Here is a 25,768-nt window from a genome sequence, read left to right on the forward strand (position 1 = left end):
TAAATAAATAAATAATTCATGAATCTCTTTTTTTTCAATTCTTTTTCTCCATCAGAACCAACCCCGTACTTCAGGGAATAATATATATAATACAAGAATTCGTTAAATCGGTCTAACCGTTCACGTGTGATGGTGTGACCAAGGGAAATAGATATTAATTTTTATATACATATACATATATTAATCCCTGATTGAACTTCATTTATTTTTCGTTTCGACAACTTTTATGACTTCGTTTATGACAAACAGCGCGGTTGTAATGGTGTCTTGTCAACTCTAATGATAACACTTCAACAGAGTCAAAGCTTTACCTCCAATATAAACCGTTTAATAAATAAAGCAAAATGGGAAAACTCATCATTTGACCTTAACGCCTGTTAAATTTCCAATAGCAATCAGCCGTGACACTATTAATTGCAACTTTATTTCTGTAGTTGTGAAGATCATGTAGATCTTCATGCAACATTTTTTTTTATTTCTTGAATACAGTTAAACAACAGTCTTTCTTCTATATTCAAAAAAAAAGTTAAGATGTACCTAAGAAATTTTTGCGTAACAAAACCTGTTTCTGTTCATAATTTATAATCTTTTGTTTCACGATGTTGGATAAAGAAAGAAGATTCGATAGTTATGCTTTAAGTGTGAAACTGGCCCTTACTAAAGTAGCATTTTAGCGCTACACCAACTTCATAGGCGAGAAGTAAGTCCCAACAGGTGCGCCGTCCATTCGGCCGCGTTCGTCGTCGTGGCCGCACGCGTCTCCGCTCCTCCGCGCCGCTGAAAACTAAACAAAAAATATATATTAAGTGTTTGTGTTAGTGCGAAAGTGACAGTTAAAGTTTAAATTCTTTTTTAAATTATTACTTTTTTTATTTAGTGTTGTGCTTATTATGGAGTAAGTTTTCAAGGTATGTTTTTAATTTTTTTTTATTGTTTCTGGTTTGTTTTGTACGTGTGATAAATATATTATTAAATATGTTAATATGTAATAAATATTGTTCGTCAGTTTTTTTATGCATCGCGTCTTTTCGAAAATTTTTAACAGCTCTTTTTTCTTGTATTTTTTTTAATTTAATAAAAATAAATATTAACTAATGAATATCATAATTAAAGAAATATTTTAACCAATAATAAAGTTTTTTTTGGTATACGTATACGCCTACGGGTTTAAAAAAAAAAAGCACGCGTGTAATCAAATTCATGCGAAAATAACGCACACGTTATAATAAGTACATTTTCACAAAATAACATCACTTTTGATGAAACTTTGTAACGAATTGCGTTGCAATGAACGAAACCATAGGATACGAAACGATTAGTTCCAGATTGATTAAAAGCCGTAGGACACGACTGTGCCTGGTTCATACTAGTATGTATCTCGAATTCACTCGCTACATGGTTAATACCAACTGCCCTGTCTTTTACATACTTAACACGTTCGCTGCCCCTGACGCGTATGTGCGTTTTGTAGAACGCACATACGCGTCGCGGGCAGGGAACGTGTTAAATAAAATATTATGAAGATCGAGACTAGAATCAAGTTTTGGATTTTAATAAAATACGTATAGCGGGGCATTTAATTTTATTAATCCTAAAGCAATTTTATTAAAAATTTCGAGTGTTTCTCGACACATTGGGTCTTCCACTGCGTTCCAAAATTGTTAAAACTGCGGCGTTTTTTTGATAATATTCAAATTACTTAAGATGAAGCATAAATTGCTCACAATGTGATCTTATAGAAAACATGTACAATGTGACATCATGTGACATCAAGCGTTTTTCACACTCTATAGAGATTAACTGATTACCATAATTATGACGTGAAAAATATACTGATGTATTTACATTGGGATCATGTGATGATTAATAAATATACTGTTTTGATAGTTAACTATTGCAAATTTCAACATGCTGAAGGAAAGAATATTACATGCTTAAAGATTTCAACACCTGTATACACAAGATATACTGGTTTTTATGTTTTCCGATGACTCAGTGAAATGATCATTTGCAATACACTTTTAATATGACGTCTACTTGCTTTTTCTGGTACATTTCAAGCATTAAATATTACTATAACATGATGTCTTATTAAATACTAGCGGCCGCTTGGGACTTTTTTAGTTTTCCCGTTTTCACCTTTATTACTGCTGATTTTCATAATTAATTTAAAAAATCCGCACTCACGGCCGTTTTCTTCATCGAAAGTAATAGCCAAAGTATGGGGGTAACAGGAAAATTTGTCTCTTAACGAATTGAAAAAAAATGTCAATGGCTTTAGCTGTTATTTTAGATCTGTTTTTTATGTATGAAGAAACTGGCAGTTAGTTCTTTTCAACACTTGTCAAGAAATCTTTATACTCAATTTTAACTTCCTACGCCCAATAGTTTCGACTTTGTCCATAAGTCAGTCACTCAGTAAGGGAAGAGTTTCATAAAGGACTATGGGCGGAATCGTCCCCACCCATCAACAAAAATGAAATGTAGCTCAGTTGATATATCTTGGCAAGACGATATTTTTATACTATGGCGACATTGCCCAAATGCATGGGGTTCTCATAGTATCTTACGTTCAAACAAATATCTCGTTAACGTATTATTGACGACTAATTCCAAAATACATGCTCATTTATTTATTAATTAGTGCACAGCGGCGGACGCCGCATGCACATAAAGATAGCTGGGTACAAAATAACCCCCTCCCCCCGCTCTCCAACCCACGATTTTAGATTTGATCAGATTTTAATCTGCCAGCGCATCTGTTAGACAGCATTATAATTGACGAGTAAAAATAATTATTGGAATATGAAATCAATAACATGTATTAACCATATAATGGAAATTATATAAGTATATACATATGAGTGCCTCTGTGGCGCGGTCGGTAGTATATGCGACTGCGGTGCGAGAGGTCTCGGGTTCGAATCCTGGGTCGGGCCAAACAGTCTTTTCTGAGATTTTCTGTTAAAAATTTCCTAGAGTTGCCCGGAGTTAGGAAGTTGGGGTCGAAGACCTCCGTGCCTCGGAGAGCACGTAAAGCCGTCGGTCCTGCGCCTGACCTCTCACTGGTCGTGTCGGTTATCCGTCCCACCAAACTATGAGAGTGATGGAATAGAGAGTGTACCTGTGTATTGTGCACACACTTGGACACTATAAACAAAGTCCGGCACAGATGGCCAGTTTCAATGAAACTGATCGCCGTAGCCGTATATCGGCTAGGAGGACATTATTATACATATGAGTTAGTACTGTAATATAACAATAATGTTAAAATAACTTACAAATGTAAAATAAAAATATACGTTAAATAATAATTACAAATTGTTTTCTTTTTTTTTAAATATATATTCCCACTGATGTATCAAAAACAAAGGAATTTAATTAAATAGGGGGCACTTTATGAACACGTTGGTATCAGTTCCATGTTTGTTGGTAGGTGGGGACGGAGCCCATACATTTTTGCCCATAGTCCTTTTATTGAATAAAAATTTATAAAAAGGAGGATACATTTTCCATTACTAATTTGTCGAAAAAAAAAACTCAATTCAGGTAACATAAAACACAGTTGCCTATAGTTTTCGGTTACATTGAAAATTGGGTCACACACAGATCATATCGGGGATGTTTCAATAAGGATAGATGTGTAGTATCGTAACTGGTGAGCATATGCGATGAGATATGAATGTGGTGCGGAAAAATATGTAGTGATCGTAGCAAGTCGCGTTCGGGCAATGGTAACACGTGAAAGAAAAAAGGGGTGCTATGTAATGTTTGTATGAAGTGAGCAATATTTAGTACCTGATACTTCCATAGAAACAAAATGTAATGATCTGTAGCTCAATTCTCTACTACTATCGACTGCCGACAACTGGTTTGTCATCGCGAAATTTTGTATGAAAATCTGATCAGCGCCTCTAACGGGCGTCGTAGGAAATATTTTGGCAGTACATTCTAAATGTCAAACTCTCGATACTCGAAAGTTTTGCTTGAACAGAATTGCGCTACTGTTCCAGACTCTTAGGACCGTTTTTTTATCGTTAGATTGTATTCGTTGAATAACTGCGAATGCCTTGAGAGGTTACTCTACATTTTATTTGTAAAATATGACAAATATATTGGCACCAAAAAAGAATCGGCCTTTGATTTCTATGACTAAGCGCTTTCAGTAAATAATTGGTAAAAAAAGACTTAGAATGATTTTGAATGACAGGTAAGAAAAATAATGTTTTTTTTTTTAGATTACGGCCGAAGTAGCTTGTCATTATTAATTGCCACATTAAAACATTGAAAAATGATCACAATATCTATAAGTTTAGCATTAAATAAAGTATAAATGTATAAATATAAATATTTATTCCGTTTTTTTTAATGGTATAAAATTTTTATATTCCCCGATTAGAGAGTATAGATACACTACATAAAATATATACCCTATTAGCTTCTGCCTGGAAACTTACCGAAAAGACTTTCCTAGAAAAAAGCCCATGTTATTATTAATCCGGGTTATAAATTATCTGCACCAAATTTTATCAAAGTCCTTTTTGTGGTTTTTGCGAGATAGAGTCTAAATACATATGCACACATCGTCAAAACATTCATATTTATAATAAAAAATATGCTTTCCACTTCACGATTAAAGAGTACAGACACAAATGAACTATTCCCTATTTCATTCTATGAAGTGATGTAGTGATTATTTCAGAATGACGTCAAACCCTATTGCATTGAAAGCGCCATTTGCAAAGCCGTCTTTGTTGCTTTCGTAGCAGGCCTTTCATCATGTAAACTAGATGCGCTTGAAAAATTACATTCCTCGGATGTTATTTATTCTAAAAGCTGTGATAGACTATATCTATAGAACTACTTCTATTATAAACGCGAAGAATGTTGAGGGTGTATGTATGTTTGATATTTAATTATGCGGAAACTACTGAACGGTCTTTAATGGAAGTTGCCATATAGATATTACTAGCTGACCCGGCAAACGTTGTTATGCCATATACCTAATTAAAAAAAGTGTCACCTAGAGGTATGAAAAATAGATGTTGGCTGATTCTCAGACCTACTTAATATGACAATTTATGTAGAGACTGTCAAAGACACTAATATTATTCCTATAGATATCGCACGATGGGAAAAATCGGCTCTTAAACGCGATTAAAACTTAGCTATTATTACCTGTAGTAATTTACTATACTCCGACAAAATTAATATAATATTTTAAACTTATAATATCTTAAAAGGATGCCATAGAATTCAAAGTCATCTAGCGGATTTTCTCTCCAAAGCCTTAGCGTGCGCGACAAAGCAAAACTTTTCTCTTGAAAAGGTATTCGAAGGATTTCATAAAGGGGCTAAAAATAACTTGGAATTAAATAATGCTTACACACAACGTGTCATTTAGTGGAAATTCCTAACATTTTCTTTTAAGTAAAATTTAACCTTATTTTCGTAACATTATAACTCATTCCATATGAAATACTGGTTCGATAGTTCAAGTTAAGCAATGGTGTAAAGGACTGGAATTTGATGGGTTACAGTTAAAAAAAGTATATTTTCTTGTTTGGGGTTTTCTCATAAATATACAATAATATCATGAATTTTACCAAGGATTAGACAATTTACAAAGTCTTCAAAAGTATAAGATGCTTATGCGATGCTCCATGTCTGTTTTTATTGTTCGTTAACAAAAACACTTTTTTAGAAATTAACTTCGACATGCACAATAAAGTAATTTGCCAGAGTTCTGTAGCGCGATTCTGTACAGTCGGTACTGTCAAGTATCGAAATATTTACATTTAGAATGTACTACCAAAATGTTTAATAAGACATCCGTCAGAAGCGCTGATCACATTTTCATACAAAGTTTCTCGATGACAGTCGGTTATCGGTGGTCGATAGTAGTAGAGAATCGAGCTACTGATGACCAGAAACACCACTGTCTATGGTAAAGGAGTGTCGGTATTCTTAATTATTACTATTATGTTTGCATTATTAAAGTATCTGTTCTCCCTGATTGTTGAAACTGACCTTACTGCAGCAATTATCAATTTATTGCTTTGCTGTTTGATAGCGCAGGAAATAGGATAGATAGTTGATTATTTATAGCATATAAACAATACTACTGCAACAATTGGGTAGTTGACTGGGTTAACGAAAAATTATTATACTTATACTCGTGAAAGGTTTACCTAAAATGCTCAGACTTTGTAACTTTTTTCGTAAATTATGTTGAAATTGTAATTGTTACAGACTGAAACATTTTGTTAGACACTCATTTGATACCAACGAAAATATGACATAGTGACGTCACTATATCGTATTTCTATACTAATATGTGTTTTTGACATTTCATGAAGAGTTGGATTTCATTTGACGGGTAGGAAACTACCGTATAACCTATAACTGTTTCTGCGGAACAGTCGGCAGTGTATCTAACCGCTGATCACGAAATCTCGGGTTTAATTCCAGGTTGGGGTAAAGTGCTATTGATATTTTCTAATTTATACTGAAATTAGTCTCAAATATAGCCTGAATCTAGTAACGTGTCAGATATATGGCAATAGGCTCGCAAAACGTGGGTGTATTTAATACTCCTTTGGTAGTAATCTTCCGATTTGGCAGGCGCGATACTATGTATTATTTATTGTATTTAAACACTGTTAAATTAGTATTAAATACTGAAACAATTGTGTGAAGACGATGAGCTCATCATATCACCTGAAATAATTTAAAGAAATAATACTAAGCTAACCATTAAACTAAGGCCGTAACATAAATTACAACTTATCAAAATTCATATTTATTATATGAATTTTGTATTTTTCATTTCATATTTATTCAACAGCTAGTTTTTGAGTAACAAACATCACAACAGCTAAACATTCAAAATATAAGTACAATGAGATATGACAACATACGTCCAATATTGAAAATCTTTGGTACAATTTTTCAATAATTTAAGAATAAATGAATCAATAAAGGTGCGTTTTTCCAATAACGGTTAACAATCTTCGCTGATCTTGTTCGAGAAACAAGTCAATTATTGTCCACTTTTGTTCGTTGCGAGGGTCCGGGAGTGCTACAATTAGATTTCAGATGCGGCTCAAAGCCTCTTTTATTTGCCTTTTTATTGATTGGTTATCTTAATAAAAAACTTTATAGGTTTCTAGATTCGTGTAAACTGTTGAATGAAAAACTGTTTGAATGGTGAATACATACTTAGATACATACAAAATATTATATGCTTACATAATGCATACATACATACATAATATCACGCCTTTTACTATAAGTGTAGGCAGGGAAGAACGCCACTTTGTATGATCCTTACAAACTTCCTTAGCCTCACTTACATTGTTACGTCATTAAATGATGAATACCTAGATAAAAATTACAAGCAGAGAGTTTAAATTGTTTAGTTGTTTGTAAAATTGTTGTAGAACCCGAAGCATTGTGCGTAAATATACGATTGAAAAAGATTTCTAGTGATACACTCGGGGACAGTGAATGTCCTGCTATGCGTGTCGCCAGCGACATAAGTTGCGTGATGTCGCTAAACAAGATCACACTACTGCTTCGTTGTCGTGCGACAATGAATTTGTCTCTTAGTGTAGCTCTTGCTTCGAAGTAGTTATAAACAGTAATAAGAGAGATATGGGCTATCAACTTATCTCTATAAAAAATTTCTACGTACTTGGCCAGTCTTAATGAAACCGGCCATTTACTTCTAATATCAACCGGGAGATTATTATTACTTGTATCCACAAACAATATATTTAGCCATGAATGAAGCTACAACACGTATTCTATAATTTCGTAATTAGTTTTTGTCTTAGTCGAACTTCGAACCCGAGACGTGTAACTAAAAGGCCGCTCATTGTTTTTGTTGTATATTTTCCTCGTGAGGCAAAAAATCAATTATACCTACAGTTATTGATTAAATACAAATTACCACCAGCTGTGCTGTAATTTGTATACTTATTTAATAAAAATGGCCGCGTTTGGTTGCCTCCGTGGTTTTAGCGACTGCCTATACTAATGTCTCGGATTCGATTCTCGTGTTAGGTAAAGTAAATTGTGTCGGAATCCCACTAGTATTTTAGGATTTGTATGTATGTTATGCTCTCACGCATTAAAACTAAACTGATTTTGATGACATCAGATATACAAGGTGTATGATCTGGATTACTACATGCTGCTATTTATTCCCAAGAATATTTACATCTTATGTGCTAATCGCGGTTATAAATTATCTTCAAAATCCAAATGTAGTTACCAAGTTTCAACAGAATTCGTTTATAACCTATATTTACAAATGTTACTTTTTATTCCAAGAAAGTTTTTCAGCCCATGTGCTTATGACAGTTACTGTACAACAAATTTCATCAAAATCCGTTCAGTATTTACGTGAAGGCAACAAACACATACAAACAAACCGTAATCAGAAACTATTCGCTAATACCCCACACGTGTAACGAAACATCACAAAGCAAATATATTTGATTTGTGTGCGGATGTTAGACTATTAACCGATACAGGAAAAGGAAGCGGGACTGTATTCACTTACCCGAGAATGCGTGATAATCGCTTATAAACCGGCATAAACCTGGCGTGTTTTCAAACTACCCTACATTTATTTTATTGTTATGCTTTCCGAGGTTTAGTGTTTGCGGGTATAGATTTGTTTAACGAATAACTTAGTTAAAACGTCTATTTAAAATAACTTATTGTATTTTTTTTTACACAGTTAGAGATATCGATTTTTCCTATCGGTAGACATAGTACGTAATCGAAAGGAATTTATAGAGTTTCAGCGAAAACACCACTTCAGCTTACGTGATAAGCATCAAAAATGTCAAAGAAGGAAAATCTATTACCTTTCTGTTACTATGCTCACATCTGTATTTTGCTATTCTTTAACACAAGCTGTTGAGAAGTGTTATCTGAAAATCTGATCCGCGCCTCTAGCGGGGGTTGTAGGAACTTTTTTTGCAGTATATTTAAAATCTCAAACTCTCGATAGTATAGGCTACCAACTATAGAGAACCGCGCAACAGTTCTAACTTCTTAAAAGAAAAATTCCTAAATACATTTTATTTAACCTAAACATTTACTTTACACAACAGCTTAGATAGTAAAATGTCTGTACCTGCTCTAAAAATAAAATACAATGTTCACTAGACGTATTTATTTATTAAAATGTATACAAATACTGCGACATCTTTCATTCATCTGTATGCAAACTGTTTACTAAGCCACGTACTTTGAAACCGGTGTAAAGTAAGGCTGCAACTGAAATATAAGCGAAGAGAGAAATAAAATGTACCTTGATTTTCAAAACTCAACACTCAACTTACTTTAAAATACTTTAGAAAAAATACACACCGCGGAATATCCTAGAGTCTAATCAGAAGCGCAATTTTTTACCACTATTGAGTGTCGACAACCGGTTAGTCAACTATTGAGAAAAGGAGAATGGGCACTCCTGGGCGGTCGGCGGCCATTAATGAAAGTAGTGTCAAATTAAAGTAATGATAACTAGGAACAACTTTTACTAAGAACGTTTCGCTGCAATCCTTTCAGGAAACAATATATTGACATGTAAATATAATGGAATTTCATAGAACAAATACAATTATTTCGTGTCTGTAATGCATTTAATGTTGTGTAATAACGTTACATCTTCTTATAACGATTGCAATGCCATCAAAATGAACAATAATCGTAACTCGTATCTATCTACCATATGGTTCACCTAGTTTCAAAGTTGTTCAAGCCGCCCGAATGTTATCTTAGTTGACAACAACCGGGACCGACTTTTTACGTGCCCTCGGAAGCACAGAGAAGCTCAGTTCAAATACCACAATGTGGTCACCCATCTATAGAATGACCGCGCCAACGGTTGCTTAACCAACAGATCGTTTACCGACCAGTGAGCGCAACTGGCTATGAACGCCTCGTTTTTAAGCTGAGATATTTATATATTTACATGTTATGATTGTTCGAATATTAATAATGTCTACATTTGTATGCAATAATATAAATAGTACTTTTTATTTAATCTCCGAATATGAGCCAAAAATATGTTTTTATACTATTAAAAGTGCTCAAAAACAAAAATGTATTTTGTTCGTCATATAAGTGCGTCGCGGCAATAAAACTTCTACACGGTAATTATAGGACTAAACTACATTAAAAAACAAAAAATCAAGTTTGGCCGCGGATCGCCCAGGCTCCATACTATTTTGCCCATTCTCCTTTGTATGAAAATCGGATCAGCGCCTCTGGCGGACGCTGTAGGAACTACTTTTGCTGTACATTTTAAATATCAAATCTCGATACTCGATACTCGATAGGAGCGACTGTAAAGAATCGCGCTTCAGTTGCCAATAATATTATTGAAAAAGTAATCTAGTGTGATTGTTACAAGTAATAACTATTTATTTAGCGTTCGAGCGCGAGCAATGACTTTAAAAAAGAATCGCCGGTGAAATCACTTTTCTTTAAAAAAGCGGTTTCAAGCAAAACTTTTCTTGCAACACTCCGCTTACCGCTGCGCTCATGTTGAATTGCAGCCTAAGCAGAGCTTATCGCAGCACTACGCGATGTATTCTGTTACTTTATTGCAAGAGTTCTTGCCTCTTTGTAAGAGAATCACTTTGTTGTAGTGTTTCTATGAAAACGTAGATTTTTCAGTCGTGACCTGTGTTTCAATGTGTTTTCACAGTTATATTCTCGGTATATAAATGTGGCGAGTATATTATTTCTTTTTTTGTTGTACACGTTTTTTGCTTTTGTATTGTCATTTTGTTTTACTTTTTTTTCGGTTTTAGTTGCAGGTTTTTTAAGTAGTTTGTATTGTCGTTCTGCAAAATTTCGTTTGAAATGGTTCAGTTGTTTCATCGTTATAGCATAACATACTTGCAAAGTTACTTTCACTCTTTATTACAGATTTTAGTTCGGATTTAGAAAAGTTCTGGGTTCAGTGTACGAGTATTTAACTTTTATATGCCAAAGATTTTTTTTCTAGTTATGGCAACTATATCTATGTAGATCGGATATTTCTAAACTGAATTTGATAAACTTGATATAAACACGCAGCTTATAACCAGGATTAACACACGATACTTTTTATCCCAAAAATCGCTTTACACGCGAACGAAGTCGCAGACACGAGCTAGTTGCACATAGGCAATGAAATGTAACTTTTTCCTTTTAAAATATGCCGCAGTCGTCCTACATTTTGTGCTTCACTCGGACGTTGAATAAGAAAGCTTATTACCATAATCACTTGCTATTCAGATGCATTCTACTTACCAATAATGCAATGGAAATTAGTAGTTCCAGTTCACTTTAAGTTTCGAGTTTGAAAGAAGCACTTAATGCCAGTTGGACTGGTTAAATTGAATAGAAGGCGTGATTTTCATAGGGTTTAAGAATTTTGTATTTCATTTACTGTAGTTTTACTTGATTTACGAGCAAATACTCAATCGACACCCAATACGCATGCTCATAGTCATATCCATCGCGAAAACACAATAATTGCACCTTTACTCACCTTTACTCAGTAATATTAAGTAAATGAAGCCCATCTGGTCTACGTAGGTACTCATCAAATTGTAATGATCAATGATTTCTATAAGCGCATCAATGCGTTCTGTACTTTTTAATGTTACCCCCTCGTACTAACTCAAAAAAAAAAGTTTTGCTCTTTATTAAACTCGTAGTATCATATTGTAATATGTATTTACTAGCTGACCCGCGCAACTTCGTTTGCGTGTATCCCGCTACTTCGACAAATACAGTGACGCTGCCCCCGCCGCCGCGGCCGGCCCGTACCGTGCCGCAATACTAATATCGTGATATCTCCTAAACTATATGTCTAAATAACAAACTGTAAACTGCAAAAATAATCTAAATTAAATGCTCGTGATGATGAACTTACTTATTTTGATAAGGATATATGTATTATTGGTTATATCACCAGTTAAACATCACCCAACGAATTAAATGTTTTTTTAATACAGAAAAGTAGTTTTTGTGACTTAAATAAAAAAGCTGGATATATGTCATCACGGACTTTTTTGTAGAACTAATAAATACCAATGTTTTTGCTATGCATTGTTCTTACTTGTATCCAACGGTATAAGCGGCGCACGCACAAATGCAATCTTCAATTAGATTTTTTTTCTGACTTCTTGGACATAAATCGCTATAACTCAGCTAATATAGTTTCAATGTATTTCAATTATATATAAAAACCTGTCGGAGAAAATATTCTTTCTATTAGTGAAAACCGCATCAAAATCCGTTGCGTAGTTTTAAAGTTTTATGCATACGAAGGGACTACAGACAAAATGGGCGACTTTGTTTTATACTATGTAGTGATTTGGCATCATGTGTTATATAGTACTAGCAGTTTTGTTAACCGATCTAGCAAAGGTTTCAGGTAGCAGAGTATTCCTAGAATTAATTTCACATAGGGATTCGTACCTAGGACCCTCTACTCAATTGCAACACCGCGACCACCACCACAACCACTTGACTGGTCCACATAACAACTAAGTTCATATTCCATTAGTTCTAAGAAACTGCGTTTTCTAAAGTTTCCCTGAACCTAATAGAATGTCATCATCACACAGCTATTTCAGACTTTGTTCTGAAACATGGACACTCGGAAATTGCTATCAGGCGCCATAATGTACATGACAGATAGCAGTATTAATAAACTCTGAAGTTTTGTCATTACATATTGTAATGTTACGAATGCGATTGTATGTCAGTCTGTTACGTTAATGCTTAACCACTGAACCAATTTTGATAAAATTTAGCGTAGAATTAGAAGATACGACAAACTAATGTTATTTTTCTTAATAACAGTGAATCATTGATTTTTTTTATTTTACATTTAATTTACATAAAAATATTAGGTAAAATATAAAGACAAAAATAAAAATCGGGCAAACTTATAAAAACTATACAGCAGTCTAGTCAAAGAGCTGCGGAGTAGATTTTTTATAGTAAAGTTACTAGTGTAATGGATAACTATTAGCAATGAAATTAAAGCCTTCCACTTAGTTCTTGGGCTCATTGAAAGTTGAAAGTAAAGTTCTTTATTGTTTCAGCGCTCATATTCTATATCATAGGAAAGCTGGCAACCTGGCATGCCAACGTAGTAAGTTCGGTCCTAAGTGTACCATATATTATGACCACAAAAAAATGCATTTGATTTGATTTAAAAATCAGTGCTTCATTAATTGAATTTGACTAAACCTGTATGTGAATACAGAGCTTTAGATATAAATTTTTCCTTTTTAAAAGCAAAGCCACGCTTAAAGCACAGATTATAATTATTAATAATGAACTAGCTTTTCAAACGGTTTGGATGACACAAGCTTGATCTGTAGGCTTACTTGCAATCTTCTCGGGCAAAGGCTTCCTGCTAAATCTACCGTCAAATGAACGTCGGGATATATTTTGAGGTGTCAGTGCTAGCGGGGACTCTAGCGTTTTAACCGACTAACCCCCGGTTTCTGTGGTACATATATTTGGCGATAGTTTATCTATTTAATAGCGTTTAAACTCATATACGCTAAATGTATTCAGAAACTGGGGGTAAAAAAATAATAAATAATGAAGGTTCTTAATCCATCTGTGTTTTTGTTGTACTTGAATTATGTAGTTTTAAAGAGACAAATAATAGTTCCACAATAAAAACTGGACACACAGCAGACGAAATGCGAAGCAAGAATCAGAGTATTAATTTTTTTCATGCAACCATTGTTGCTATTTCATAATATATGATTATGGTGAAAAGTTGTATTAAGTTTTTTAATATAACCTTATTAGTAATTTTAATAGTGAACTCTTTAGGTTTACATCTATTTCAGAATATTTAGAAGTGCGAGTAAAGTAATTGTTTCACATATATTCCCTTGGGAAAAGATCATCCCCGCTAGCACAGAGACTCGAGCCTTATACATAAAACCGTACATTAATATATTTCCCGTCAACGGACAGACATGATAATCCCTTGCGTAAAGGACCGTAGGATGTTTGGTTTTAGCTTCACTGAAGTTACCCTTTGAATAGGGCAAGAAATATCACTAACATTATCGGAAATTCCTTTGTGGTTGGTGTATACGACTGTCGAGTCGTATACACCAAGTAGTCTGTTTGATTTTTTTGTTTCAAAATGCTATTGTTTTTTTCTAATTATAAATTAGAATATTATTAGTATAAGTTGCATTATTATTGTACTTTAAATTAGAAAAATAAAACAATAGCATTTGTAGCTCTGGTTGGATTTCATAGTCGACAAAAATGCTTTTGGTCTTTTCTAGCCCGGAGTTTAATAACGACTCGCTCTCTATTACATGGGACTAACATTGTGAATGGTGAATAAATTGTAGGTGTATTTAATACACCTTGGCATCTTCGCTTATAAACTGTACAAGTCAGTGACGTCACTGGTCATATCAACTGATCGTATACTGTTTTCTCTTTTAGGCTATAAAGAAGAAATACATATCCATAGCAATCTGAAATTTATATACAAATACATAAAAACGTAAACATCCCTATTGGAGATTTTTGAAGATTACACATAAATATATGTTAATGGAAGTCAGAATCGATTTTCAACGTAATATATGTACATATTCTGTATGATTTATGAAAAGGAACATGCAAATACTATCGCTTGTTTATATTTTATAGAGCTACTTGGTAGTTCGCGAATATCTTACGAAACTGATATTGATTTTAGTATGAAATACTCTCGTACACGCGGATAGTCTCATGTAAATAGGAAGCGAGCCTATTGCTACATACTGGACCCTTTACCAAACTCCGTGCATGAACAATGAGAAATGAGATTCTTATAAATATTCTAATATAAATTAGATAACTCTTATTTAAATCACAGTTTTGGGGGAATACAAAGAAAGCGTGGTGAACTTAAGGCCTAACCTCTCCCTTGCTGCCTAGTCTGGCAGGGGACAGTCATGGCATAAAAAAATTGAAAACTTTTTCGATTTCATCTGAACAGAGAACCAAACTCAAGACCTCTTTCAAGACAGTCTAAGTTCTAAGAAAAGCAGTGTTATTGCTTTCACAAATATTACGTTAGTGTGAAATTACAGCTTCATCGCGAACAAACTGGATTGTCATAGGATCGTAATTTTACTTCAAAGTTCTAGCAGAATGCAATTTCTTCCTTCTGGAATGTTCATTAGAAGCCTGACGAGACCTTTGTGACGGCTTCACTCAGTGATAAATGAAGCTAATCCTTTTAAGCTGACGAATTCAAAAATATGTATAGCTCTGTCCCTTTCTTGTTAATTGTGTGCCTGTATTTCTATCTCGCTTTGCTTTGCAGGGTTGTTTAAGCTGTATCTGCGAAGTAAATTACTATTTTAATTGTTAATGACTTCTGAAGGTTTGTTCAATATTAGCTATATTTTTTCGTAGAATTACTAAAAGTCTTTGGTTTCTTGGAGTTAAATAGTGTTTATTCTCAAAATGAATCGTATTATATTATACCTTCGATTTTATAACATCTCTACAAAAAGTTTTGTCAAAAAATAATAATAATTTCGCCTGAAATATTTGCTTTTTGTAAAGTTTAAGGCCACCAAAGGTTTTTAACAAAGCTTACTTACTTCTTGAATAGTCGACAACATAGATCGTCTTTCCGAAGCACGGAGATAATAAGCTCAAATACTACTAAGCGACCACCCATCTGTGGAAAGTCCGTCCCTGAGTTTGCTTAACACATTATTCGTTAACTAAATACAGCTTTGAATACCTCTGTCCAATAGATTATTACTTAATACTAAACCGAAAACAATTCAAAGATTTGTGGGTAATTAATTCTTAAAGTCCGTTTCTGTATTATGCACAGTGGTTTAATGAATTTCGACGAGTTCCCAACGCTCAAATATTTATGGTTTAATTTGAAAAATTACGCGGCCGTTTGGGATTTTATAGCCTTTGTTTACAGCTTTTCAGGTGAATATATCTATGCTTTTTCAGTATTAAATAGGCTTTTGGGTACAGCAGTTTTCAAAAGAAAAAAATATGTAAAATATTTTTAGTCGAAGTGCTAAGTTTTTGTTATTTATTCTGCCCATTAGACATTGGTATGTCTAAAGTCAACTACGTCTTTTTTCAACATTTAGCAATGGCATTTATGCAGCTGCAAGCGCTCACCCCTCTGTGATATATCCGCACCGAAGGCTCTTTAACACATTGATTGTTTACTCACTGTTTAGTTAAACTGGTACCAAGCTGCCACCAATCTGGAAATGTCCGCTCGAAAGGTTGCTTAACCCGCTGATCGGTTACCAACCGGTGAGTTAAACTGGCTGTGAGCGCCTTAATGAATTCCAATACATTATATTCATAGAAATATCCAGTAAACATTTAACCGATTAATAACTTTAGCTCAAACATAACAAAAACAGTTGTTTGTGTCTTGAAACCTTTGACCTCAATATGTTATTGTCGATGTTAAGTTAATATTATTTCTAATAATGATGTCATTGTACCTTATTGAATTAACGTTATTAATTTTATCAGGTTTTCTTCCATTTGACAAACGTTTTTTCCTTGTAAAAAAACTGCCTAGCAACACATGAACAAACTCATTCCTTTCATGCTCTTTTAGAGACAATAAGGGGATGAACGACTACACGTGAAGTTAATTTGAAAATGTAATATAAATAAGACAGAAATCCGAACTTTCTCCTAAATTTTCACTTTTTTTATCACGTGGCTCCTCACTTATTTCATGTTTTATTCCCCATTTCGACCATCGAAAGATTGTTTTTTTTTATTAAACTTAGTTTTCTATTTTTGATACTAGGTCTTAAACAATCTACATACATTCTAAATTTCATCAGAATCCGTTGAGGGATTTTATCCATGAAAGTTTAGTGTTAGTTTAGTATGAAAAACTAACTATATAAAATGTATAAATACTACCGTTAACAATAATTGACGATAGTAGAAGAACGTCGGTGATACGTCGACAACGTATTTGTTTCTCATGTGAAAAAAATTAAACCCGCAAGTCATTGTTTCGACTTGGTTGCACTTTTTGTTACTTGCTTATTATCAATTTAGATGGAAACGGTAATCGCTGTAACTATTGGTTTGTTTAAAATTTATTTAGTTTGAAGGATCATTTAAGTACATATATAATTTTTGAATGTAGCCAGAGGTATTCTTCTCATTGACGGCCTTAACATTCGCGTACGATTTTTTGTATATAGGTAGGTACTCTTGCCTGCGACAAAATTTTGCATGAACTACAGTTTAATGGCTTATCATCCGCATAGTCACTGTTCCCGTGGGATTTCTGGGATAAACCTATCATATCAGTTTCTTGGGTCTTTAACTATCGTTATACAAATTTTCATTCAAATTTAATCGAAGATTCTTCCGAAGCATGTAGAAGAGACAGACGGATTTCCGCATTTATAATATTAAGTAGGGATATAGTACGTAAATAGTAGGTATGCACGAATATAGTACGTAAGCCAAAGCATTTTCGTCAAGGGAAATATTCGGGAAAACAACGGTAACCCGACACTTGACGAAACCAAATCTACAAAAGGATGTATACTAATCAAATCAGATCAATTGGAACCAATTGCGGTAGTGACCAAAACCAAGGTTAATATTTAACTAGAATCGACACGCACCGGTACAGACAGTTGATGACGTCACCATGAGATCATGTAGGGTCTTGACCAATGACCTTTTATGTGGTTATGTGAACATTGTTACTAATGCGGCTTATGTAATAAATAGCTTCGATTACTTGTGGGAAAATAAAATAGATTTTTGATTTTATCACAATCGGATCATTGGTTTACCTGTGAAAGCACACGTAGACTGATAAACTGGTGTATTTATAGTGAAAATCAATTTGCAATTATATGATTATGTTGTCATTTTGTTGTATTGAAAGTTAAGTACATAATAGTTGTATGTATAACGTCGTAGCAAAATAAATCTTTTTCAAAATTTTGAGCAGCATAATCAATTCAGAGAAATTTCCAAACGAACAAACGAAATATCAAGTTTTTCAAGAGCAACCTTAACATCCAGTCCAACTATAAGAAAAGAAAATATAATATTTTTTACTCTCGAAAGCGGCAAATACAGTTTTTGCAAAACAGTCCCGCATCTTGCAAGACCGAAACGGTGATCATAGTGTCACAATAAAAACATGTCAGAGAGTAGCGCTTGTGTCAACGTAACACAAAGAATGAAAAGGAAAAACCGGCCGAGAATTTTCTTTGAAATTCCTCACAGCTTTTTATGCCGAACATTTTTAAGGTAATGTACATGTTTTCGATTTGAATGTCGGTTTAATTAAACATTGCTGAGGTTTGTGACATTCAACTTCTTAAATTCGTGAACACAAATATGCCTTATAGATTGTGGGAACTTGTACTTTTTTTAAATATATAGGTACTGTAGCTCGATTCTCTATTACTATCGACTACCGACAACCGGCTAGGTACCTAGAAATTTAACACGAAAATTTGTTTAGCGCCTCTATCGGGCTTCGTAAGAACTATTTTGGCAGAACGTTTTAAATGTCAAACGTTCGATACTCGACAGTACAGACTATACAGAATTGAGCTACAGATTATGGCATACCTACCCTTTAATGTTAAGTCAACTTTACTTGCTGTAGAATACAATTATTTGCTCTATGCACCATCTTTTGGATGAAAGTCGAGAGTAGGTAGCGCATAATACTTTTAGTCTATGGGGAAACCACATCCAGGATTAAAAGCTACGGTTAATCGTCACTCGAGTTTCATGTTCATAAATAAGTATAATATTTCTACTCAAGGCCTAACCCCTCCCTCATACCGGGAGGAGACCCTTACCCAGTAGTGGGACATAAATGGGTTTAATTTTATATTTCTACACTTATCATCAAATTATCGATAAGAAATTATCATGTTAAATTCTACGCGTAAACATATTATTGTCCAACATTAGAGGTCGTTTTATAATTATAAAAATAACTCGTGATTAGCAGTCGTATTTACTACAAAAGACCACAAAAGCACCAATTACCTAAATACAGTTGTATTTTAGTAAATTTTAGTTCTAACCTTGGAAAAAACTAATTCTTCACTAGAATTTAGGTAGACGGTTGTCGATAAGGGCCGGGAGAATAATGACAGTAGTTCGGATCGATTTAGTGGTACCGTTGCCAGCGCCATTCGTCATTGTCAATTACTTTCTACCTTCGTGATGGCTTTGTATTGGGGTGAACAGATCCCAGCTGTTGGTGTATGATTTAACAAAATGTAATGGATATGGTTAAATTTGTTTTTATAGGTTTTCATTTTGATAATTATTCTATTTATGGTATAAAGCTCATTTTAGAAATGAGAGAGATATTCTGCCAAATAAAGTACCTAAATCTTCAGAAAATATTAATTATTTTTGTCATTTTTAAAGGTTCACTCACAGCCTAGTGTGCAGTGAGACAATCAAAAACAGGGTCAAATAAAGGCTAAGGTTTATTTTTAATCTTCTTCTTATCGTATGGTCAGTCTAGTGTCAAAGTTGTTCAAGCCGCCCGAAGGCTTTTGACATGGCTTAACGACTGTTACCTTAGTAGATAACAGCCGGGACCGACTTTTTACGTGCCCTCCGAAGCACAGAGACGCCCAGTTCAAATACCACTATGTGGTCACCCATCTATGGAATGACCGCGCCAACGGTTGCTTAACCCACGGATCGTTTACCGACCGGTGAGCACAACTGGCTATGGGCGCCTCGAAATAAGTACCCATAAGTGGCTGAAACTAAAAGCGAAGAGGAACTAATAAGTATTAACAAAAGCTACATTATGGTTCCTATCGATAATGATTCGAATACATACTGTACACAGCAAACATGTATATACCTACTAGCCGAGGAGCATAAGTTATAAGGTGACATTACCTTAAAAATGATTTGCAGCTCGCTCGTCTCCCTTGCCCTTTCAATCTGCAACGTCATAACTTCCGTAGCACCTTATCAGTGGGTGTCCCATTTTCAAAAAAAGTAGGGTAAGTCATCCGACTTTCGCAACGGAACGTTAATTTTAAACGTGACACGTCTTAACAGATAAGAAGGTAATGGTCGAAATATTTTAATGGCTTACAAAGTATCATCATTTATCTTGAAGCTAATCTTAAGAAGATGAAATGAATTTTATGCTCTGGTTTATAGTTGTGAATTAAAATAATTACGTGATGTTTTTGAACTTTGTTTGCTTGATGTTTAGGTATACTTGGGGATGTTCGTAATCGGTGCTTACATTAAACAAACTAATGGGAAAAGGCAATATGTTTGCCTCCTGTTACAAGGGACTGACTTTGTCAGTGGCAAAATGCTTTAGTTGGTTTATGTTAGTTGCAAAATGTAAATATTCACTAATAGGCAGCTCATGGCTCCGCTCACTATATTATAGGAGTCTATGCACTTCTTTACGAAATAATCTAGTACCTACCCTGCACACTGCACAGTTCCATTTAAATCTATTTAACTGTTTTGACGCAAAAGCAGGACAAATAAACACATTTTCACTTTCATTCGTACTTACTAAGTAACGTACAGGTACATAATGTAATATATGTGTACATAAATATAATGAATATTACAGCAAGAAATCACTTAAACTAAACTTCGAGTAAGTTGGGAAACCAACCGTGAATACCTGATAAGTAATATCTTACTTAATGTTCATATAACTTAGACGTTACTTATAAACTAAGTCTGTAGCGTCATGTCAAACGATTTTAAGTTGCTTGAAAAACTTTGACATTGGGTTCACTACTAATTACAATAATGCCTTACTAGCCGATATTCAGTTACCAGTTTCACTGAAACCTGTTAACTGTGTTTGAATTTGTTTATAGTGGCTAAATTAATGCATAATATACAGGAATACCAGTGAAAGAATGAGCTGAGCTGAGCTGGTATTCTGAACTGCATAAGGCTTAACGTGCTCTACGAGGCACAGATGTCTACAACCTCAACTTCCTTATTCTGGGCAAACACTGTGCATTTCTTGATCAATAATAGCTTTTAGTTTCGAATCAAATACCTGTGCATACCGACCAATCATACGAAAGGAAGAAATCAAATATTTTAATAATTCTCTTTTAGACCTCTTGTCTGTTTATCTGTGAAAATTTCAACTGTTTAACTAAATATACAGCCTGATAATAGTCAGATTGAGAAGTCTCAGTAATAGGGTCCTTTTGGTACGGAGCCATTAAAAGGCCATTCTAAAATCTTTCAAAACAATAGTTTCAATACTAGTAAGAACACTTTTAAAAATGGTAGGAAAACTACATAACCACTTGTTTTACACCCTTTTCCCAAATCAGTTTAAAAGCAAACAAAACCGCGTAATTTCACAAAATGTACAACATTTTTCTTTCTCCCGCGGGACACGTAACACGGTATTACAAAAAATTCTAAAAGCTTTCGTGTCGGTCGTTGTTGAACGTTGTTTAAGCTGGACGCACATTCAGCACAATCGGCACTATCCAGTATCAAGGCACTCTGATGTGATTTTCATAGAAAATATATGGAAAGTTTTTGATAGTCGATATTGGTAGAAAATTGTTCCTCTGTTCCGTTATTTGAATAGTCATTCAATTTGTAACATTTTCACCGCAAGGCGCTCCACACTTAATAATTTGATGAATTTTCATCCGTGTTTCGTCATTTACTATGTTAGCCGGTAGGTACGTTTAGGTAGGTACTGCTAGGTACGTTTGAAAACTTCAGGCTTGTAATTCTAATCAAATCATTTATTGGTGTGGTTAAAAGAATCGATGGAATATTAAAAGAAAAATCCCAAAACATAGTTGTACTACTATCACAGCAAGCACAGCTTAGTTTGAAATCGTTCTGACCGAGTTATCTGAAGATAGTAATTTAATTAAATCGTCAATGTGCGACAATCCTAATTCCTTGACGCGCCTTACCGGGCGAGCTGGGTAATGAATACCAGTACTTAATGTAATGTCAACTGCAATTTTAAAGCCTTTTAAATACATTGTTGGGTCTTTAGTGGTTCTTAAGTGAAACCACTTACTAGTGGTGCAATGTAAGACGTGTAGATAAAGTTGTCGTGTTTTTGTTTAGTTGGACTAAATGTGTTTGTTACTCTTTCTTTTTGGCCTTGCCTTGTTTGATAGTATGTACAGAAAGCACATTTATGCTCTACCAACTTCGTATTATCGGTAGCTGAGAAAAGATATTCTCAGCATGAAAGGATTTCCCATGATAAAAAGTTATATACGTTTTGGTCCAAGCTATAAACTATCCATATGCAAAATTTCTTCAAGATCCGTTGAGTAGTTTTGGCGTGACTAGGTAGTTTGGTAGGACTAAGTGGTTTGGTAGGACTTCAAATATTCGGTTTTTTTAAATAAGTAAGATAGAAAAATAATCATGCATGAAATCCAATAGTAGTTTAAAGCCAGATATAATAAAGCCTTATAAAATTCTATCTACAAGTATTCTAAACTCGGCTGCAAGCTTACCTGTTCAACTTTAATGGACTATTTTTAAGTTCTAGAAAGTTTCGCTTCGGTTACTCTCGTGTCCACTTCGGCAATTTTCGTTTCTATAGAATCTGCGGTTCGGAAGTTTCTTAGCAAATGTCTTATAATTCTTGTTTTAGCTATTAAATTCTTCAACGTTTATTAACTTTACATTGAATATCGTTCTGTGGTTTTGGAATTCGAGTTTGGGATGTTTATTTCTGATATTGTAGGAATCTTTGGCTTTTCAAGGTATTTAAGGAAATACCTTGAAGTTTGAATCTTGTTTTCATCTTCATGAATTATTTATTTGGAACGTTGTGATGTTTCATAATTAGTATGTACAATTTTATGCTACTAACTGATCCTTCTTACTCTGTTTGTGCTAAAAGTTTCATTTCCTACTTAATCTGGTAAGGGGTTGATTTGTAAAAATATATTAGCAGCGACAGCCGTGGCCACAAGTTATTTGTAAAGTAAAAAAACTGCGCAGAAACGTTTAGCAATGCAAAGTAAAGAGGTATAGGGCTGAGGCAGCTTTGTTTTAAAATGAACCCATAATTGGTCATTGATAGTGTAAGTCCCACTTAATAGGTGGCGAGCCTATTGGCAAATGCAAAAGACTCGCTACCAATTATTGCTGAGCTCGTTATGAAACTATTAATATTGAGAAAAATCCAATATAATTTAGAAAAGCATTTCACTAAACCGGGGAAACAGACACAAAACCTCGTCTGTCGCATACCCGCTCAGACGACTACAGTACCTATAGTATAGTAATTGACTTTCCATCAAGTGTATTATAACACAAAAAAGTAAGGGACCACAGCTGGGTGCCGAATTTATTTAATAATGTAAAAAGCCTTGACGCAAGATTGAACGTCTTTCGAAATCGGGCTACCTACGTAAGTGAAATGAGGGCAAAAATGGAATTGCTAACACTAAATTTTTATTAGCAGCTAAATTCGTGCGACCAGGTGACCCATGATTGGACTTGTTTGGTCTTTGAAGGGAAAATTGGTTTGAATTTTGGCTTATACGCAGGTTTATTTACATAATGATTATGAGTAGTAATTTTTTAGGAACTTTACCTATACAATGTTTTTGAAGGCTTAATTTTCCAAAATGTTCATTTACTTCTGCACAAAAAGTTTTCGAACAGGCAGTTCTTATAAAATCATATCAATTATTTTGGTCTACCTCTGTTGCGAGGTCAGGCAACCTGTTGGTTTTTTCTCATTTTAATTAGTATATTTGTCAATAGTAACCCGTAGTTTCTTAACGTTCCCTGTATATGCAATAAGCTCGCTCACTATTTCATGGGACTGGCTATAAATGGCAAAACGTGGGTGCATTTTCATACACCTCTATGTGCACCTTCAAGTACAACATAACTTACGTATCAATGATTTTGATACCAATAATTTATGCTGGAAGTCACTTCAGTATCGTAACTAAGCTTCAAATTTAATTACACTAAATAGTTCAAAGCATTTCCAAAATGACATAAATAATAATGACTGGAACATTTGTCATTGAAGTTAGAACATTTCGGAACTGAACAAACTTGTCAACTAGTATACTAAGTAATCCTACTTCAGGCTTATGTAGGTCTATTAGTTAAAGTTTGTATGGATGTTCGTGACCTTTTCTTGCAAAAACTACTCACTGAATTTCGAAACGTTAACACACTAAACACAGATGGTATAAGTTAATTATTACAAATTATTATTAAAAGTATTATTGCAATTAATTATTACACACTAAAACGTTATATAGGCATCCATTTTTAGCGCAATTCTCTACAGTCGGCACTGTCGAGTATCGAGAGTTTGACATTTAAAATGTACTGCCAAAATATTTCTTACGGAGCCCGGTAGAAGCGCTAAACAGATTTTTGTGTAAAATTTCTCGATAGCTAGTCGGTTGTCGGTAGTCAATAGCAGTAAAGAATCGAGCTATTGATATATCTACCTATAACTGTCGCATTTCTGTCCTAAAATGTGTTTTTGACATTTCTAAATAAGTAGTTGATTTGACTGGTAGTCAACTAACCTATTTTTCAAAATTAACACGTGGGCTGGCGAAGGTATACGTTTTTTTAATGTCTGTCACCCGTACCTCGATTCTCTATCACTATCGACTCCCGAAAACCGGCTAGCTATCGACATTTGACATTTAGAATGTACTGCCAAAATGTTTCCTGCGACACCCGTCAGAGGCGCTGATCAGATTTTCATACATTTCTCGATGACAGTTCGGTTGTCGGTAGTCGATAGTAGTAGAGAATCGAGGCACTGATATATGCAGCGAACGGTTGCCAGTTAGCTACGGCAACTTTTTAGACTTACATTGAGTTCAGTAAGACAAAAAAAAATCAGTCCAAGTTTACAATGTTTTTAAGAACCACACTAGGCGTTGCCTGTATCGTGGCATTCAATTGATTACCAGATAGGACTAGTTAATTAATTATATTATTAATCACAATTAGATTAGTTCCCTACTGCTGAGTAAGTTTGATCCGGATTGAATGAGAACAGATTACTACTTCATATAAAATCGTGCAGCTACTTGGTACTTGTTTATAATTGCAAGGAAAATGCCATTACGAGGTCCAAAATACCGCTGTCCTCAAGAAAAACAATGGAAAGACGAAAGTGTTATTTTTATTACAGTTCCAAATGTGTCGTGTAAGATCCTCTACGTACATTTAATGGCTTCACTTGGGACTTGAAGGTCCAGGTATGATAGTGGACACTTGATTTAGTGTTATTGTCTGTGGAGTCACGAAGTAAGCGGTCAGTTAGTTTTACTCGTGGAATAACTTTTAGTAGCGGTTTTTTATGCCTGGATTTATGAAGAAAAATAAAAGGGAGAAGCTGTGGGACACCTTTTTTTGTTCAAAGTGTTTCGTTGCAGATTTCGGTGTTAATCGGTCTTAAAGTAGAGCATAATAAAAATTGAAAATAATTTTCAAACTATTTCGAACACACAAAAAACTTTAATAATATGATTTTCCCGTTATAATCAAATGTAAACGTTACTATTTTTACATCCGAAATTGTTTTTTTAATTATCAAAAAAACATACACGAGCCGTCTGAGTAGAAATTACGCGATAATTTGCCTTATTTTACAAACCTGCCCCATACAGTCAGTGCCTAGTGACGTTATCACAGTTCT

The 25,768-nt window shown here is 34.3% G+C and overlaps 1 protein-coding gene across 2 annotated transcripts in view; it reads left to right on the forward strand.

The window, feature by feature from the left end:
- The first annotated feature begins 745 nt into the window (after positions 1 to 745).
- The window catches only part of 5-HT2B (5-hydroxytryptamine receptor 2B), a 112,104-nt gene continuing 87,081 nt past the window's right edge, over positions 746 to 25,768 (forward strand). For both annotated transcript variants that reach the window (XM_076124889.1, XM_076124897.1), the window contains exon 1: positions 746 to 908. The gene's annotated coding sequence lies outside the window, so the exon portion shown is untranslated. The remainder of the gene's footprint in view (positions 909 to 25,768) is intronic.

This window comes from Anticarsia gemmatalis, chromosome 2 (genome assembly GCF_050436995.1).
Source record: "Anticarsia gemmatalis isolate Benzon Research Colony breed Stoneville strain chromosome 2, ilAntGemm2 primary, whole genome shotgun sequence".
Classification (NCBI taxonomy): Eukaryota; Metazoa; Arthropoda; class Insecta; order Lepidoptera; family Erebidae; genus Anticarsia; species Anticarsia gemmatalis.